Source organism: Mytilus edulis, chromosome 6, assembly GCF_963676685.1.
Source record: "Mytilus edulis chromosome 6, xbMytEdul2.2, whole genome shotgun sequence".
Classification (NCBI taxonomy): Eukaryota; Metazoa; Mollusca; class Bivalvia; order Mytilida; family Mytilidae; genus Mytilus; species Mytilus edulis.
This window is the reverse complement of record NC_092349.1, coordinates 93403236-93424914: the sequence shown is the minus strand read 5'-3', so window position 1 is coordinate 93424914 and position 21679 is coordinate 93403236.

Below are 21679 nucleotides of genomic sequence, written 5' to 3'. Positions count from 1 at the left end.
TATAGGTTCAACAAGCCCTACTTTAAATGAGTCAGGGACTTCATCGGATATAGCTCCATTTACAAAAATCTCACTTCTAGCGGGTATGTTAATAGTTTCCGATACAGCAACCCTATCACAGCCTATGTGACCTTGGACATAGAATCTAACTTCGTGTCCCTTTATAGTTAAAGTCCCCTGGTATATATTTATGTTAGCTTCTTGTGTTCTCAAGAAGTCTAACCCTAGTATGCAATCGACATTAATGTCAGCAACTATGGCAGCGTTTATACATTTGAACGTGTCAGTTTCAATTTCAAGTTCAGTTTTGCCTGACACATGCAACGAATGTCCACTAGCTGTAAGTATATCCCTTTCAGTTGGAATTAAACTAGGCATATTTGACATTTTCTTAAACATTTTAGTGGAGATAACTGTAACTGTAGCTCCAGTATCTATCAACAAATCTGTGATAATTCCGTTTACTTTTGCTTTCAGAAACATACCTGCATCATGAAATAGTTTATGAACCCCCACTTTTCCCGGTGTCGAATCTGAATTTTCATAGTTTTGGTTAGTATACCTTGTTTTAGGTTTGTTCTGATATCTAGGGTTCTGATAATTATATTGAAAGTTTGGATAAGCAGGACAGTTAAATGCTCTGTGGCCTACCTCGTCACAAGCATAACACCTAAATGGAAAGGGTTGCGGGGCACCATCCTGCTTCCTACCTTTATTGTTTTGTTTCAAGTCTCTCATTTCTTTTTGCAACTCTATTAATGTCTCTGACATGGTTTTCAAAAGCTGACTTGTCATGTTGTCAGCACTGTGTCTATTTTCAGACACAGTTCGTAAAAATCCCTGACCTTCAATCCTTTTGCTTTCAGCTTTGTTAAAAGCCTCAAGCTCAACTGCATGTCTGATAGCATCATTTAAATCAATAGGTCTTGCCTGCTTTATTCGGAGCCTCATATCCGAATCTATTAACGAGTCTATGAATTGTTCTTTTGCCAAAGTCTCCCGCACTTCGTTTGGTGCAGTTGCATACGCAAGGTTAGTTAACCTTCTTATGTCTTGGCCTAACTCAGGCAAGGTCTCTACAGCTCTCTGGTGTCTCTCTCTGAGCTGGGTTCTGTACATCTCCGTTTGGTTAGACGGAGAAAAACGCTCTTCTAATGCCTTAACCAATTTTTTGAAATCTTGTCTAGACTCCTGGGTTAAGTTTCCCAAAACACCTTGAGCCTGACCCCTGAGAGAAACGGCCAAATACAGACCTTTCTTCTTGTCTGTCAATCTAATTAAAATATTGATCTCTGATTACGTTATACTACATATGTAGTATAACGTAATCAGAGATCAATATTTTAATTAGATTGACAAGCATGCTAACAATCGATTCAAACAAATACGCAAGCCAAAAAAAAGTTTATGTAGTTAATTATACAGCCATTATAGTTAAGCATAACTAAGTAGCCCCTTGAGTGTCATGTAAATATAAATATGTTAGTTTGCCGGATATTAAAACTTGTGCGCACCAGACTGAAAACTCATGCGCACGACTTTAGATCTTGTGTGCATGATTTTCAAACTGGCGCGCATAACTTTTAAACACGTCACGACTTTCCATAATGATGTTTGCGACCTTCAAGATCTGGTGTACATGACTTTTAAACTAGATTTCATGACTTCAAACTGTTGCGCATCACTATAAAAATTGTATGATTCATTTATTTATTTATTTCATATTAGCGCACACGACCTTCGTAGATGATGTTAAACTTTAAGAACTGACTTTCAAACTTGTGTTCATGACTTTCAAACTTGTGCACATGACTTTCAAACTTGTGCACATGACTTTCAAACTTGTGCACATATATTCCAAACGTGTGCACATGACTTTCAAACTTGTTTATATGACTTTCAAATTGGCGAGCACAACTTTAAAACTCGTGTGCACCAATTCAAAAGTCGAGCGCACTTGATTTTGAAAGTTTTGCGCACCAGTGTTTTAATGTCTATGTGCGCACCAGCTTAAATGTTCGTCAAAGAAAGATATGTCTGTAAACTTGGCACTTAAGGGGCTCAGTAAGAGACCCTTCTCATAATGACATATATACGCTAATCAGATAAAGTTCATAACATTATAAAAATATAAGTAAAAAGATATACAAAAGATCACAAAGGAAACTACGCTATATAAATTAGTATAAGCGTCCTTATCGCATTGCTGGACCAACCCACATAAAGAACGATAAAAGTAAAAAAATGAAAGCTAAATGAATATATACCGAACCACGACAAGAGGAATACGAACAAATGGAATATAATTCAATAGTTGTACAAAGTAAACCAAAGTGCTGAAGTACTGAACATCGGATAACCGCAAGTTCTTGTGGATGGTCCGACAAGCACTTGTTCCGGTAAATAAAATCCCATCTCTATATCTGAAAGTGAGGTTAATGTACATATATTTTTTTTTATAGAGCGCGGATGATAAATTAATGACAGGGAATTATACCTCATCGTAATGACTATTATATTGTAGTGATACACACCAGTATACTCTGGTTTATTATAGTGATAGATTACATTAATATTTGGATATTATAGTTCCATGTATATATAATTTTCATACATTTGTATATAATGCTATTCCACTACTTCCGTAATAATACGATTTTTCTAATCGATTGGATTTCAGAAGGCATTAAGCATATTCCCGCACAAAATGTTTAATCTCCCATGCAGAGTTATCGTTCCTTAAGATTGCAAACGTTTTTAAAATATTCCTCCGCATGCGTGTGCATAGATATATTTTACTTATATGTATTGAAAGATATATATAGAGATAATTAACGCCCGAAGAGGTCCTTTTTTGGAAATCAACTTCATATCTAGACACGAATTTAGATATTGTTATAACTATCGACGTATAGGGTTGAATTTAAATAAAAGAAATGAAAGACTTATCAAAATAGTTGCACGCTTCCATAAGTTGAAGAATATCAATTGGTAAACAAATTTTATTTTCTAATTGTTAAGTCTGGTCACTCAAATGTCTTTCACGATCAAAATAATGCGTTGCCTGACCTTAACCATTAATTTTGATGAAAAATTGACAGAATTCCAAGTTTTCACAAACATATGAACGGTTTCAAGGGAATGCTTGACCACCGTTAGGTATTCGTTCACGATCAATTATCTCGATAAACCGATTGACACCTGTGAATAAGCACCATGAACTGCAATTATCTTCCATTCGGCCTTGAATGCAAGGCTCTGGATGTCAACCACTTGGTTGAAATCTTATCCGATAAGCATAACCCATTGGTATACTGGCGACTTGAAGATGTCCACCCATCTCATATATTTATAAGCATAACAATGACTAATTATCAAGCACCACGGACTGCAGATATCTCCAAAAAGGTCTCAAATAGAGAACCAGGGTCTAATTAACTTGTTTGAGGATGTTATCTGATAAACACAACCCATTGGTCCAATCTACAAGTTGGAGATTACCCCCATCTCATATGCTTATAAGCACTACAAAAAAAAATATTAAGCAACACAGGCTGCTGCTATCTATCAATAAAACCAACAGCAAGGTTCCTGGTCAAAATTGACCTGTTGTGGTCGTTTATGGTTTCTATGGCCCATTGTAAACCAGTTTCAGTGGTCCGGACTTTAGGATTACGATGTCAAGTCCTAATATGATGCTGATCATGAAGTATAGTTTGAGCACAATAAAAATGAACTAAGCACCACATGGTCTGAAACTACCATCCAGTAAGTATAACAGGCAAGACCCAAATTTAAAATCACTCTGGTATAGTCTTGTCTAGGTTCTATGGCCCATTTGTCCACCAGACTTAGTAGTTCGGACTACAAGACTAGTATGTTCAGTCCTACAATGGTGCCTATCATGAAGCAGCACTATCTCATATCAGCACTCCCACAACAAAATTAGCACCACAGCTGCCAGCTACCTGCCAAAGCCGGAACAAACATGGTTCTAAGTCTAAATTATTCTCTTGTGGTTTCAAAAGTTGGAAAGAACTAAAAAAAAAACATTTATTTCAGCTTATTTTTGGCATGTCTTTTTAAAAAAAATGGTCACTTGTGAAGAGCAAGAAAAGATAAACAGGGTATCAATCGAGCGCTGAAACCGGTACATACGCACTAGTAGGAATACTAACTGTAAGAGACGATAGTTACCACCAGAGACAAGACAAAAATTAACAATCTATTTTTAACAGGTGCAGCGTATAACGCACATATATTGCGCGAATAAGGAAAGAATAAGTAACAGCGTATCAGTCGATCGCTGAAACGGGTACATACGCGTTAATAAGGTTATTTCACCCCTTAGAACCAAAAGCTACAACCAGAGACAAGAAAAAAAATTAAAGATATTTTTTTTGAAAGGTGCAACGTATAACACACGTATTATAAGCGAATAAGGAACGAATAAGTAACAGCCGGTTTCATTCTAGTGCTGAAACGGATACATACGCGCTTTAAAGGTTATTTAATCTCTTCGAACCCGTAGTTACCACTAGAGACAACAATACAATTGAAAAACCTTTTTTTTAAATATAAAGTGCCGCCAAAGACAAGAAAAAACAAATGAAAATCTTTCTTTTAAAAGGTGCGACGTATACCACGCGTATTAAAAGCGAATAAGGAACGAATAAGTAACAGGGTATCAACTGAGCGCTGAAACAGGTATATAAGTTCTAATAGGGTAATTTCACCTCTAAGAACACATAGTTACCATCAGAGACACGAAAAAAAATCTTTTTAAAAGTACAACGTATAACACACGTATTATACGAATACGTAACATGGTACTATATATAATGTGAATTCAGTACAGGGGAAAGTAATGAAAAGTATAACGATAACCAAAGTATATATTTTACAAATCAGCCCAATACCAGTCGAGCGCTAGAACGGATACATGTGCTCTAATAGGGTTATTTCACCTCTTAGAACCCTTAGTTACCATCCGAGACACGAATGTCTTCTTTTTTTTAAGTGCACGTATTTTAAGCGAATAAGGAACGAATAATGCACAGGGTATCTGCTGATCGCTGAACTGGATACATACGCAATAATAGGAATGTTTCCCCTTCTTAGAACACATAGGTATCACCAGAGACAAGAAAACAATTGAAAATCATTTTCTAAAAGTTGCAACGTATAACAAACATATTATAAGCGAATAAGTAACGAATAAATAACAGGGTATCAGTCAGGTGCTAACACGGGTACATACGTGCTAATAGGGTTATTTCACCTCTAAGAACATACAGTTAACACCAGAGACATGAAAACAATTGAAAATCGATTTATTTCAAGGTGCAACGTATACCACGCGTATTAAAAGCGAATTAGGAACGAATAAGTATCAGGATATCAACCGAGCGCTAGAAAAGGGTACATAAGTTCTAATAGGGTTATTTCACCTCTAAGAACACATAGTTACCACCAGAGATACGAAACAAATCTTTTTAAAAGTACAACGTACATGTATAACACACGTATAATACGAATACGTAACAGGGTATTATATATAATGTGAGTTCAGTACAGGGGAAAGTAATGAAAAGTACAACGGTAACCAAAGCATATCTTTTACAAATCCGCCCAATACCAGTCGAGCGCTAGAACGGATACATGTGCTCTAATAGGGTTATTTCACCTCTTAGAACCCTTAGTTACCATCCGAGACACGAATGTCTTCTTTTTTTTAAGTACACATATTTTAAGCGAATAAGGAACGAATAATTTACAGGGTATCTGCTGAGCGCTGAAACGAGTAATACGCGCTAATAGGAATGTTTCCCCTTCTTAGAACACATAGGTACCACCAGAGACAAGAAAACAATTGAAAAATCATTTTCTAAAACGTGCAACGTATAACAAACGTATTATAAACGAATAAGTAACGAATAAGTAATAGGGTAACCGTCGCGCGCTGAAACGGGTACATACGCGCTAATAGAAATATTTCACCCCTAAGAACACATAGTTACCACCAAAGACACGAAAATATTTATTTTAGAAAGTACAGCGTATAACAAACGTATTATAAGCGAATAAAGAACAAATAAAGGGTATCAGTCAGGCGCTGAAACGGGTACATGCGTTCTAATAGGGTTATTTCACCTCTAAGAACACATAGTTACCACCAGAGACATGAAAACAATTGAAAATCGATTTATTTCAAGGTGCAACGTATACCACGCGTATTAAAAGCGGATAAGAACGAATAAGTAACAGGGTATTAACCGAGCGCTGGCACGGGAACATACGCGCTAATAGGGTCATTTCACCATTAATAACATATAGTTACCACCAGAGACATGAAAACAATTGAAAATCAATTTATATCAAGGTGCAACGTGTACCACGCGTATTAAAAGCGAATAAGGAACGAATAAGTAACAGGGTATTATTTGAGCGCTGGAACGGGTACATGCGCGCTAATAGGGTTATTTCACCCCTAAGAATACATAGTTACCACCAAAGACACAAAAATATTTCTTTTAAAAAGTGCAAAATATAACACACGTTTTATCAGCGAATAAGTAACGAATAAGTAACAGGGTATTATCCGAGCGCTGGAACGGGTACATACAAGCTAATAGAAGTATTTCACCTCTTAGAACACATAGTTACCACCAGAGACATGAAAACAATTGAAAAGCCATGTATATCAAGGTGCAACGTATACCACGCGTTTTGAAAGCGAATAAGTAACGAATAAGTAACAGAGTATTAACAGAGCGCTGGAACGGGTATATACGCGCTAATAGGGTTATTTCATGTCTAAGAAACCGTAGTTACCACCATTGACATGAACACGATTGAAAATCGATTTATTTCGAGGTGCAACGTATACCATGCGTATTAAAAGCGAATAAAAAATGAATAATTGACAGGGTATCAATTGAGCGCTGAAACGGGTACATAAGTTCTGATAGGGTTATTTCACTTCTAAGAACCCAAAGTTACCACTAGAGACACGAAATTATTTCTTTTTTAAAAGTACAACGTATAACACACGTATTTTAAGCGAATAAGGAACGATTAAGTAACAGGGTATTAGTCGAGTCCTGGAACGGTAAATACGCGCTTATAGAGTTATTTCACCTCTAATACAATGCATGCGTTGTCAATCTCTAGCTAGGGCTTAAATTGAAGTTCACATGAATACGGATTTAAAGAGGTCGACTCATTCACTTGCACATGTTGCAAGTGAAGAACTAATTATCAATGTTTCTTAGCGTAATTTGACAAAATTGAACCTTTTTGGCTGCAAAAAGCGAATTGTTATTTCACTATTTCACTTTCATTATTGATTGAACAGAAAAAAATTAAACTTTAGATTTTTTATATATCTCGTAGCTAGTGCCCCTTGAATAACAACTTTATATTTGATGAAATCGAAAAGGCAAATGAATTTAATCGATTTTTTTCTTCCCAGTCAAATATTGATGATTCAAGTGCTATGTTACCTGAAGAACTTAAAACTATTAGTGATGACATTGATTATATAGAACTTACTGTTACTGAAGTTGAAGATATATTGAAAATTGTTAATCCCACAAAAGCTTCTGGCCCAGACCTAATAAGTCCCAAATTATTAAAAGAAGCATCTTTTGTTTTGAACTATCCACTATGTAAGCTATTTAACTTATCGTTAAGTACGTCTACTTTTCCAAATCAATGGAAAAGAGCAAATGTTACCCCAGTTTATAAAAATAGTAAACCGAATGACGTTAAAAACTGTAGACCTATTTCCTTGTTGAGTGTAATTTCAAAGTGTATGGAACGATGTGTATATAAACATGTTTACAATCACCTTATGCGCAATAATATTTTAACGAAAAATCAATCAGGCTTTACACGGGGGGATTCAGCGGTTAATCAATTAATTAACATTTCAAATGATTTTGGGAAGGCTGTAGATAGCGGTAAAGAAATAAGGGTAGTATTCTGTGATATAAGTAAAGCGTTTGATCGAGTCTGGCATAAGGGACTGCTACTTAAACTTCAACAAGCGGGTATATCGGGTTCTTTACTAATGTGGTTTGAAAATTATCTTACAAATAGAGTCCAGCGGGTGGTTATTAACGGTTCATGTTCCGAATGGTTACCTGTAAATGCAGGCGTCCCACAAGGGTCCATTCTAGGCCCTCTCCTTTTTTGATATTTATAAATGATATTGTAGAAGACATTCAAGCTCAAATTAAGCTATTCGCAGATGACACTTCATTATCTTATGGTTGACAATCCAACAGAAACAGCTACAATATTGAATGACGATCTAGATAAGATTTATAATTGGTAAAAAAAAATGGCTTGTGAATTTTAATGCCCAAAAAACTAAAAGTATGATAATTTCAAAAAAAGTAAATAGACCGTTTCATCCTCCATTAAATATGAATACCCAAGAGCTACAAACAGTTAGTAAACACAAACATCTAGGTGTCCTTTTTTCTAACAACGGATCCTGGAACGACCATATTGAATATATAGTTTCTAAATCTTACAAAAGAATAAATATAATGAGAAAAATGAAAAATATTCTTGACAGATTTTCACTTGAAAAAGTTTACATATCATTTGTTCGCCCAATTCTTGAATATGCCGATGTCGTTTGGGACTCCCAAAATCAGAATTTGATTGCTAAACTTGAAAATATTCAGCTTGACACAGCGCGTATCGTCACGGGGGGTACTAAACTTACCAGTATAAACAATTTATATGTTGAAACTCGATGGGAAAAATTATCTGAAAGACGACGCAATCATAGACTAATTCATTATCACAAAATTTTGAATAATAAAACTCCAGAGTATTTAAGAGACTTATTGCCTGATTCAGTAGGAAGTAGGCAAGATCATAATACAAGACAAAGAAATAATATTACACAAGTGAACACACGGACCCGTTTATATTCTGAATATTTTTCATCCCTGCAACAACAAAACTATGGAACACTCTTAACTTAAACATAAGAAAATGTGAATCTCTATCATTATTCAAAAAACAAATTAGTACCCAAAATAGTAAGGTCCCAACGTATTATTATATAGGACATCGTTTTGGTCAAATTCTTCATGCTCGCTTAAGAATGGATTCAAGTTCATTAAATTCTCACCTTTTCGTTCGTAATTTAGTAGACTCTCCAAATTGTCGTTGTGGTGATGTAGAAACACATACTCACTTTCTGTTATCTTGTCCTATATACACTAAATTCATGAAAAATCAAAACAAAAATTTCTATATCATCAAAGACCCCCTGTCATTTTCTATGTTAAGTTTTAAGAATTCTTTTTCATATATCTGTTGTGGGAATAATAAGTACAGTAGTGTTGTGTAAATTTCAATCAGACAGCAAACGAACAATGCAAGAAACCAAATACTATGTGGTATGCAGTCTTAGGCAAAACCATGAAATCACATTTCCAACAAAATACAATTTTCTGTAGGAAATATGTATTTACAAGTTGAACTATTTTAACAGACTGCCAACATAGCCAATGATCTTCAGTCATCATCAAATTCAATAAAAGACCAAAGCAAAGAAACATATTTTCATTGATTTGAGTGTGTAGGGAGCCATATTTATGGGCGTCAAGTTGGTTACCTATTCCCTATTCCCTATTCGTTACCTATTCCCTATTCCCTATTCGTTGCCTATTCGTTACCTATTCCCTATTCCCTATTCGTTACCTATTCCCTATTCCCTATTCGTTACCTATTCGTTACCTATTCCCTATTCCCTATTCGTTGCCTATTCGTTACCTATTCCCTATTCCCTATTCGTTACCTATTCCCTATTCCCTATTCGTTACCTATTCGTTACTTATTTGATTTTTAATATCCTTCCCCCTTTTTAATTATGGCATGGAATAGTTTAATATGGCTGCCGTTACCATGGAAACGGCACAATTGTGAAAAAAATGAGCTTTTGGTTTTTGGTGAACTGTTTGGATATGCTTCAACTCAGAATCATCATATTTTAAAACAATGTAGGTGCCCACTATATACAGGTGTTGGATGATTTTGGCGATCATTGGAACTACTATGTTGCCATGGAAACTTCACCAAAATTTTCAAAATTCTCAAAATGCTCAAAACTTCATGAAACTTCACAGTAATGATGAGCAACATTGGAGTTGGAATTTCCAAAATAGGTCTTGTTACCATGGAAACAATGCAAAAAGGTCAAAAATTTCAAAAATAAGAATTTTCCGCAAACTGGATGAAACTTTACAGGAATGGTAACTGGCATAGGCAGAGTTGGATTTTGAAGTTAGAATTTTCAAAATGGCCGCCGTAACCATGGAAACAGCAAAAATATCAAAAATTCAAAATGTTCAAACTTAATGAAACTTTGCAAAAATGTTACTAGACATCTGTAGATGCTCTCTTTGACTTTGAAATTGTCAAAATGGCTGTCGCTCACCTGGTAATAGGGGGAAGGGGTGCCTTCCGTTATTGCTAGCAATTACAAATCTAGTTGTTAATAGTCTTACATATGGTAATAGTTCTGAATTGGTTGAGGTAAAATGATCTTTTTATGACCTATTTATATGTGGTTGTGCTCAACCGATCCTTTTACTTCATGTTCGATACGCATTTGTTCCTTACTTGTTTTTTATACGTTCTACCTTTTAACTGCTTTATGTCCGTATGTTTGAAGATGGATCTTGGTTCGACGGGATGAAATCACCGTGTTAGCGCTTGCGTAAAAACGAAGATGTGGTATGATTACCAATGAGACAACACTCCACATTAGACCAAAATGACACAGAAATTATCAACTATAGTTCACTGTACGGCCTTCAACAATGAGCATAGCCCAAACCGTGTAGTCACCTATAAAAGGCCCAGACATGACAACCTCATACAATTCAAACAACAAAACTGACGGCCGTATTTCATATACAAAAAAATAAACGGAAATATGTAACACAAAAACAAACGATAACTACTTAATTTCAGGCTCTTGTCTAGGGACAGGCACATACTTACATAATGTGGTAGAGTTAAACATGTAAGCAGGGTGTACATCGTTTCGGAGCATGCTATTACCATGTTTAATTCGTTCCATCACTCGCCTTTTAAAACATGATTTTCAATTGTTTTGTTGTCTCTGGTGGAAGATTTGGGCTCTTAGAGGTGATATAACTCTATAAGTGCATTTGTATCCGTTCCAGCGGTCGGATAATACCCTGTTAAATATTCGTTGCTAATTCGCTTTTAAAAAGTTTGTTGTACGTTGCACCTTTTAGAAAAGGATTTCCAATTGTGTTCATATCTCTGGTGGTAATAATCTGTTCTTATAGATGAAATACCCCTATAAGCGCATATGTACTCGTTCCAGCGATCGGTTAATACCCTGTTACCTATTCGTTACCTATTCGTTACCTATTCACTTATAGTACGTTTGTTGTACGTTGCACCTTTTAGAAAAGGATTTTCAATTAAATTCATATCTCTGATGGTAACAATGTGTTCTTAGAGATGAAATGACCCCATTAGAGCGCATGTACCCGTTCCAGCGCTCGGTAAATAACCTGTTACCTATTCGTTACTTATTCGCTTTTAATGCGCGGGGTATACGGTGCACCTTGAAATAAATCGTTTTTTAATTATGTTCAGGTCTCTGGTGGTAAGAATGTGTTCTTAGAGATGAAATTACCCTATTAGCGCGCATGTACCCGTTCCAGCGCTCGGTTAATACCCTGTTACCTATTCGTTACCTATTCGTTACCTATTCGCTTATAATACATTTTTTTATACGTTTCACCTGTTAGAAAAGGATTTTCAATTATGTCCAGGTCTCAGACGGTAACAATGTGTTCTTAGAGATGAAATGACCCCATTAGAGCGCATGTACCCGTTCCAGCGCTCAGTAAATAACCTGTTACCTATTCGTTACCTATTCGCTTTTAATGCGCGGGGTATACGGTGCACCTTGAAATAAATGGTTTTTTAATTGTGTTCAGGTCTCTGGTGGTAAGAATGTGTTCTTAGAGATGAAATGACCCTATTAGCGCGCATGTACCCGTTCCAGCGCTCGGTTAATACCCTGTTACCTATTCGTTACCTATTCGCTTATAATACATTTTTTTATACGTTTCACCTGTTAGAAAAGGATTTTCAATTATGTCTATGTCTCAGGTGGTAACAATGTGTTCTTAGAGATGAAATGACCCCATTAGAGCGCATGTACCCGTTCCAGCGCTCGGTAAATAACCTGTTACCTATTCGTTACCTATTCGCTTTTAATGCGCGGGGTATACGCTGAACCTTGAAATAAATCGTGTTTTAATTGTGTTCATGTCTGGTGGTAACAATGTGTTCTTAGAGATGAAATGACCCCATTAGAGCGCATGTACCCGTTCCAGCGCTCGGTAAATAACCTGTTACCTATTCGTTACTTATTCGCTTTTAATGCGCGGGGTATACGGTGCACCTTGAAATAAATCGTTTTTTAATTGTGTTCAGGTCTCTGGTGGTAAGAATGTGTTCTTAGAGATGAAATTACCCTATTAGCGCGCATGTACCCGTTCCAGCGCTCGGTTAATACCCTGTTACCTATTCGTTACCTATTCGTTACCTATTCGCTTATAATACATTTTTTTTATACGTTTCACCTGTTAGAAAAGGATTTTCAATTATGTCCAGGTCTCAGACGGTAACAATGTGTTCTTAGAGATGAAATGACCCCATTAGAGCGCATGTACCCGTTCCAGCGCTCGGTAAATAACCTGTTACCTATTCGTTACCTATTCGCTTTTAATGCGCGGGGTATACGCTGCAACTTGAAATAAATCGTGTTTTTATTGTGTTCATGTCTGGTGGTAACAATGTGTTCTTAGAGATGAAATGACCCCATTAGAGCGCATGTACCCGTTCCAGCGCTCGGTAAATAACCTGTTACCTATTCGTTACTTATTCGCTTTTAATGCGCGGGGTATACGGTGCACCTTGAAATAAATCGTTTTTTAATTGTGTTCAGGTCTCTGGTGGTAAGAATGTGTTCTTAGAGATGAAATTACCCTATCAGCGCGCATGTACCCGTTCCAGCGCTCGGTTAATACCCTGTTACCTATTCGTTACCTATTCGCTTATAATACATTTTTTTATACGTTGCACCTGTTAGAAAAAGATTTTCAATTATGTCCAGGTCTCAGACGGTAACAATGTGTTCTTAGAGATGAAATGACCCCATTAGAGCGCATGTACCCGTTCCAGCGCTCAGTAAATAACCTGGTGGTAAGAATGTGTTCTTAGAGATGAAATTACCCTATCAGCGCGCATGTACCCGTTCCAGCGCTCGGTTAATACCCTGTTACATATTCGTTACCTATTCGCTTATGATACATTTTTTTATACGTTTCACCTGTTAGAAAAAGATTTTCAATTATGTCCAGGTCTCAGACGGTAACAATAAGTTCTTAGAGATGAAATGACCCCATTAGAGCGCATGTACCCGTTCCAGCGCTCGGTAAATAACCTGTTACCTATTCGTTACTTATTCGCTTTTAATGCGCGGGGTATACGGTGCACCTTGAAATAAATCGTTTTTTAATTGTGTTCAGGTCTCTGGTGGTAAGAATGTGTTCTTAGAGATGAAATTACCCTATTAGCGCGCATGTACCCGTTCCAGCGCTCGGTTAATACCCTGTTACCTATTCGTTACCTATTCGTTACCTATTCGCTTATAATACATTTTTTTTATACGTTTCACCTGTTAGAAAAGGATTTTCAATTATGTCCAGGTCTCAGACGGTAACAATGTGTTCTTAGAGATGAAATGACCCCATTCGCTTATAATACATTTTTTTATACGTTTCACCTGTTAGAAAAAGATTTTCAATTATGTCCAGGTCTCAGACGGTAACAATGTGTTCTTAGAGATGAAATGACCCCATTAGAGCGCATGTACCCGTTCCAGCGCTCAGTAAATAACCTGTTACCTATTCGTTACCTATTCGCTTTTAATGCGCGGGGTATACGGTGCACCTTGAAATAAATCGTTTTTTAATTGTGTTCAGGTCTCTGGTGGTAAGAATGTGTTCTTAGAGATGAAATTACCCTATTAGCGCGCATGTACCCGTTCCAGCGCTCGGTTAATACCCTGTTACCCATTCGTTACCTATTCGTTACCTAATCGCATATAATACATTTTTTTATACGTTTCAACTGTTAGAAAAGGATTTTCAATTATGTCCATGTCTCAGGTGGTAACAATGTGTTCTTAGAGATGAAATTACCCTATTAGCGCTCATGTACCCGTTCCACCAGAGACATGATCACAATTAAAAAACGATTTATTTCAAGGTGCAACGTATACCTCGTGCATTCAAAGCAAATAAGGAACGAATAAGAAGCAGGGTATTAACTGAGCGCTGGAACGAGTACATATGCGCTAATAGGGGTATTTCATCTAAAAGAACACATTATTACCACCAGAGATATGAACTGAATTAAAAATCCTTTTCTAAAAGATGCAACGTACAACAAACGTAATATAAGTGAATAGGTAACGAATAGGTAACAGGGTATTTATCGAGCGCTGGAACGGGTACATGCGCGCTAATAGGGTCATTTCATCTCTAAGAACACATTGTTACCACCAGAGACACGGACACCATTGAAAATCCTTTTCTGAAAGGTGCAACGTACAACAAACGTATTATAAGTGAATAGGTAACGAATAGGTAACAGGGTATTTACCGAGCGCTGGAACGGTTACATGCGCGCTAATAGGGTAATTTCATCTCTAAGAACACATTGTTACCACAAAAGACATGGAGACAATTAAAAATCCTTTTCTAAAAGGTGCAACATACAACAAACGTATTATAAGTGAATAGGTAACGAATAGGTAACAGGGTATTAAACGAGCGCTGGAACGGGTTCATGCGCTCTAATAGGGTCATTTCATCTCTAAGAACACATTGTTACCACCAGAGACCTGAACACAATTAAAAAAAAACGATTTATTTCAAGGTGCAACGTATACCTCGTGCATTAAAAGCAAATAAGGAACGAATAAGTAGCAGGGTATTAACTGAGTGCTGGAACGAGTACATACGCGCTAATAGGGGTATTTCATCTAAAAGAACACATTATTACCACCAGAGATATGAACTGAATTAAAAATCCTTTTCTAAAAGGTGCAACGTACAACAAACGTATTATAAGTGAATAGGTAACGAATAGGTAACAGGGTATTTATCGAGCGCTGGAACGGGTACATACGCGCTAATAGGATCATTTCATCTCTAAGAACACATTGTTAGCACCAGAGACACGGACACCATTGAAAATCCTTTTTCTGAAAGGTGCAACGTACAACAAACGTATTATAAGTGAATAGGTAACGAATAGGTAACAGGGTATAAAGCGAGCGCTGGAACGGGTACATGTGTGCTAATAGAGTCATTTCATCTCTAAGAACACATTGTTACCACCAGAGACATGGGCACAATTGAAAAACGATTTATTTCAAGGTGCAGCGTATAACCCGCGCATTAAAAGCGAATAGGGAACGAATCAGTAACAGGGTATTATCCGAGCGCTGGAACAAGTGCATACGCGCTAATAGGGGTATTTCATCTAAAAGAACACATTATTACCACCAGAGATATGAACTGAATTAAAAATCCTTTTCTAACAGGTGCAACGTATAAAAAAATGTATTATAAGCGAATAGGTAACGAATAGGTAACAGGGTATTAACCGAGCGCTGGAACAGGTACATGAGCGCTAATAGGGTAATTTCATCTCTAAGAACACATTGTTACCACCTGAGACATGGACATAATTGAAAATCCTTTTCTAACAGGTGAAACGTATAAAAAAATGTATTATAAGCGAATAGGTAACGAATAGGTAACAGGGTATTAACCGAGCGCTGGAACGGGTACATGCGCGCTAATAGGGTAATTTCTTCTCTAAGAACACATTCTTACCACCAGAGACCTGAACACAATTAAAAAACGATTTATTTCAAGGTGCACCGTATACCCCGCCCATTAAAAGCGAATAAGTAACGAATAGGTAACAGGTTATTTACCGAGCGCTGGAACGGGTACATGCGCTCTAATGGGGTCATTTCATCTCTAAGAACACATTGTTACTACCAGACATGAACACAATTAAAACACGATTTATTTTAAGGTGCAGCGTATACCCCGCGCATTAAAAGCGAATAGGTAAAGAATAGGTAACAGGTTATTTACCGAGCGCTGGAACGGGTACATGCGCTCTAATGGGGTCATTTCATCTCTAAGAACACATTGTTACCACCTGAGACATGGACATAATTGAAAATCCTTTTCTAACAGGTGAAACGTATAAAAAAATGTATTATAAGCGAATAGGTAACGAATAGGTAACGAATAGGTAACAGGGTATTAACCGAGCGCTGGAACGGGTACATGCGCACTAATAGGGTAATTTCATCTCTAAGAACACATTCTTACCACCAGAGACCTGAACACAATTAAAAAACGATTTATTTCAAGGTGCACCGTATACCCCGCGCATTAAAAGCGAATAGGTAACGAATAGGTAACAGGTTATTTACCGAGCGCTGGAACGGGTACATGCGCTCTAATGGGGTCATTTCATCTCTAAGAACACATTGTTACCACCTGAGACATGAACACAATTAAAACACGATTTATTTCAAGTTGCAGCGTATACCCCGCGCATTAAAAGCGAATAGGTAACGAATAGGTAACAAGATTATTTACCGAGCACTGGAACGGGTACATGAGCGCTAATAGGGTAATTTCATCTCTAAGAACACATTGTTACCACCTGAGACATGGACATAATTGAAAATCCTTTTCTAACAGGTGAAACGTATAAAAAAATGTATTATAAGCGAATAGGTAACGAATAGGTAACAAATAGGTAACAGGTTATTTACCGAGCGCTGGAACGGGTACATGCGCTCTAATGGGGTCATTTCATCTCTAAGAACACATTCTTACCACCAGAGACCTGAACACAATTAAAAAACGATTTATTTCAAAGTGCACCGTATACCCCGTTCATTAAAAGCGAATAGGTAACGAATAGGTAACATGTTATTTACCGAGCGCTGGAACGGGTACATACGCTCTAATGGGGTCATTTCATCTCTAAGAACACATTGTTACCACCAGACATGAACACAATTAAAACACGATTTATTTCAAGTTGCAGAGTATACCCCGCGCATTAAAAGTGAATAGGTAACGAATAGGTAACAGGTTATTTACCGAGCGCAGGAACGGGTACATGCGCTCTAATGGGGTCATTTCATCTCTAAGAACACATTGTTACCGTCTGAGACCTGGACATAATTGAAAATCCTTTTCTAACAGGTGAAACGTATAAAAAAATGTATTATAAGCGAATAGGTAACGAATAGGTAACGAATAGGTAACAGGGTATTAACCGAGCGCTGGAACGGGTACATGCGCGCTAATAGGGTAATTTCATCTCTAAGAACACATTGTTACCACCAGACATGAACACAAATTAAAAAACGATTTATTTCAAGGTGCACCGCATACCCCGCGCATTAAAAGCGAATAGGTAACGAATAGGTAACAGGTTATTAACCGAGCGCTGGAACGGGTACATGCGCTCTAATGGGGTCATTTCATCTCTAAGAACACATTGTTACCGTCTGAGACCTGGACATAATTGAAAATCCTTTTCTTACAGGTGCAACGTATAAAAAAATGTATTATAAGCGAATAGGTAACGAATAGGTAACAAATAGGTAACAGGTTATTTACCGAGCGCTGGAACGGGTACATGCGCTCTAATGGGGTCATTTCATCTCTAAGAACACATTCTTACCACCAGAGACCTGAACACAATTAAAAAACGATTTATTTCAAGGTGCACCGTATACCCCGTTCATTAAAAGCGAATAGGTAACGAATAGGTAACATGTTATTTACCGAGCGCTGGAACGGGAACATACGCTCTAATGGGGTCATTTCATCTCTAAGAACACATTGTTACCACCAGACATGAACACAATTAAAACACGATTTATTTCAAGTTGCAGAGTATACCCCGCGCATTAAAAGTGAATAGGTAACGAATAGGTAACAGGTTATTTACCGAGCGCAGGAACGGGTACATGCGCTCTAATGGGGTCATTTCATCTCTAAGAACACATTGTTACCGTCTGAGACCTGGACATAATTGAAAATCCTTTTCTAACAGGTGAAACGTATAAAAAAATGTATTATAAGCGAATAGGTAACGAATAGGTAACGAATAGGTAACAGGGTATTAACCGAGCGCTGGAACGGGTACATGAGCGCTAATAGGGTAATTTCATCTCTAAGAACACATTGTTACCACCTGAGACATGGACATAATTGAAAATCCTTTTCTAACAGGTGAAACGTATAAAAAAATGTATTATAAGCGAATAGGTAACGAATAGGTAACAAATAGGTAACAGGTTATTTACCGAGCGCTGGAACGGGTACATGCGCTCTAATGGGGTCATTTCATCTCTAAGAACACATTCTTACCACCAGAGACCTGAACACAATTAAAAAACGATTTATTTCAAGGTGCACCGTATACCCCGTTCATTAAAAGCGAATAGGTAACGAATAGGTAACATGTTATTTACCGAGCGCTGGAACGGGTACATACGCTCTAATGGGGTCATTTCATCTCTAAGAACACATTGTTACCACCAGACATGAACACAATTAAAACACGATTTATTTCAAGTTGCAGAGTATACCCCGCGCATTAAAAGTGAATAGGTAACGAATAGGTAACAGGTTATTTACCGAGCGCAGGAACGGGTACATGCGCTCTAATGGGGTCATTTCATCTCTAAGAACACATTGTTACCGTCTGAGACCTGGACATAATTGAAAATCCTTTTCTAACAGGTGAAACGTATAAAAAAATGTATTATAAGCGAATAGGTAACGAATAGGTAACGAATAGGTAACAGGGTATTAACCGAGCGCTGGAACGGGTACATGCGCGCTAATAGGGTAATTTCATCTCTAAGAACACATTGTTACCACCAGACATGAACACAAATTAAAAAACGATTTATTTCAAGGTGCACCGCATACCCCGCGCATTAAAAGCGAATAGGTAACGAATAGGTAACAGGTTATTAACCGAGCGCTGGAACGGGTACATGCGCTCTAATGGGGTCATTTCATCTCTAAGAACACATTGTTACCGTCTGAGACCTGGACATAATTGAAAATCCTTTTCTTACAGGTGCAACGTATAAAAAAATGTATTATAAGCGAATAGGTAACGAATAGGTAACGAATAGGTAACAGGGTATTAACCGAGCGCTGGAACGGGTACATGCGCGCTAATAGGGTAATTTCATCTCTAAGAACACATTCTTACCACCAGAGACCTGAACACAATTAAAAAACGATTTATTTCAAGGTGCACCGTATACCCCGCGCATTAAAAGCGAATAAGTAACGAATAGGTAACAGGTTATTTACCGAGCGCTGGAACGGGTACATGCGCTCTAATGGGGTCATTTCATCTCTAAGAACACATTGTTACCACCAGACATGAACACAATTAAAACACGATTTATTTCAAGGTGCAGCGTATACCCCGCGCATTAAAAGCGAATAGGTAACGAATAGGTAACAGGTTATTTACCGAGCGCTGGAACGGGTACATGCGCTCTAATGGGGTCATTTCATCTCTAAGAACACATTGTTACCACCTGAGACATGGACATAATTGAAAATCCTTTTCTAACAGGTGAAACGTATAAAAAAATGTATTATAAGCGAATAGGTAACGAATAGGTAACAGGGTATTAACCGAGCGCTGGAACGGGTACATGCGCGCTAATAGGGTCATTTCATCTCTAAGAACACATTCTTACCACCAGAGACCTGAACACAATTAAAAAACGATTTATTTCAAGGTGCACCGTATACCCCGCGCATTAAAAGCGAATAGGTAACGAATAGGTAACAGGTTATTTACTGAGCGCTGGAACGGGTACATGCGCTCTAATGGGGTCATTTCATCTCTAAGAACACATTGTTACCGTCTGAGACCTGGACATAATTGAAAAACCTTTTCTAACAGGTGAAACGTATAAAAAAATGTATTATAAGCGAATAGGTAACGAATAGGTAACAGGGTATTAACCGAGCGCTGGAACGGGTACATGCGCGCTAATAGGGTAATTTCATCTCTAAGAACACATTCTTACCACCAGAGACCTGAACACAATTAAAAAACGATTTATTTCAAGGTGCACCGTATACCCCGCGCATTAAAAGCGAATAAGTAACGAATAGGTAACAGGTTATTTACCGAGCGCTGGAACGGGTACATGCGCTCTAATGGGGTCATTTCATCTCTAAGAACACATTGTTACCATCAGAGATATGAATTTAATTGAAAATCCTTTTCTAAAAGGTGCAACGTACAACAAACGTACTATAAGTGAAAAGGTAACGAATAGGTAACGAATAGGTAACAGGGTATTAACCGATCGCTGGAACGAGTACATATGCGCTTATAGGGGTATTTCTTCTATAAGAACAGATTATTACCACCAGAGATATGAACACAATTGGAAATCCTTTTCTAAAAGGTGCAACGTACAACAAACTTTTTAAAAGCGAATTAGTAACGAATATTTAACAGGGTATTATCCGACCGCTGGAACGGATACAAATGCACTTATAGAGTTATATCACCTCTAAGAGCCCAAATCTTCCACCAGAGACAACAAAACAATTGAAAATCATGTTTTAAAAGGTGCAACGTAAGATACACGTATTATAAGCGAATTATAAGCGAGTGATGGAACGAATTAAACAAGGTAATAGCATGCTCCGAAACGATGTACACCCTGCTTACATGTTTAACTCTACCACATTATGTAAGTATGTGCCTGTCCCTAGACAAGAGCCTGAAATTAAGTAGTTATCGTTTGTTTTTGTGTTACATATTTCCGTTTATTTTTTTGTATATGAAATACGGCCGTCAGTTTTGTTGTTTGAATTGTATGAGGTTGTCATGTCTGGGCCTTTTATAGGTGACTACACGGTTTGGGCTATGCTCATTGTTGAAGGCCGTATAGTGAACTATAGTTGATAATTTCTGTGTCATTTTGGTCTAATGTGGAGTGTTGTCTCATTGGTAATCATACCACATCTTCGTTTTTACGCAAGCGCTAACACGGTGATTTCATCCCGTCGAACCAAGATCCATCTTCAAACATACGGACATAAAGCAGTTAAAAGGTAGAACGTATAAAAAACAAGTAAGGAACAAATGCGTATCGAACATGAAGTAAAAGGATCGGTTGAGCACAAACACATATAAATAGGTCATAAAAAGATCATTTTACCTCAACCAATTCAGAACTATTACCATATGTAAGACTATTAACAACTAGATTTGTAATTGCTAGCAATAACTGAAGGCACCCCTTCCCCCTATTACCAGGTGAGCGACAGCCATTTTGACAATTCCAAAGTCAAAGAGAGCATCTACAGATGTCTAGTAACATTTTTGCAAAGTTTCATTAAGTTTGAACATTTTGAATTTTTGATATTTTTGCTGTTTCCATGGTTACGGCGGCCATTTTGAAAATTCTAACTTCAAAATCCAA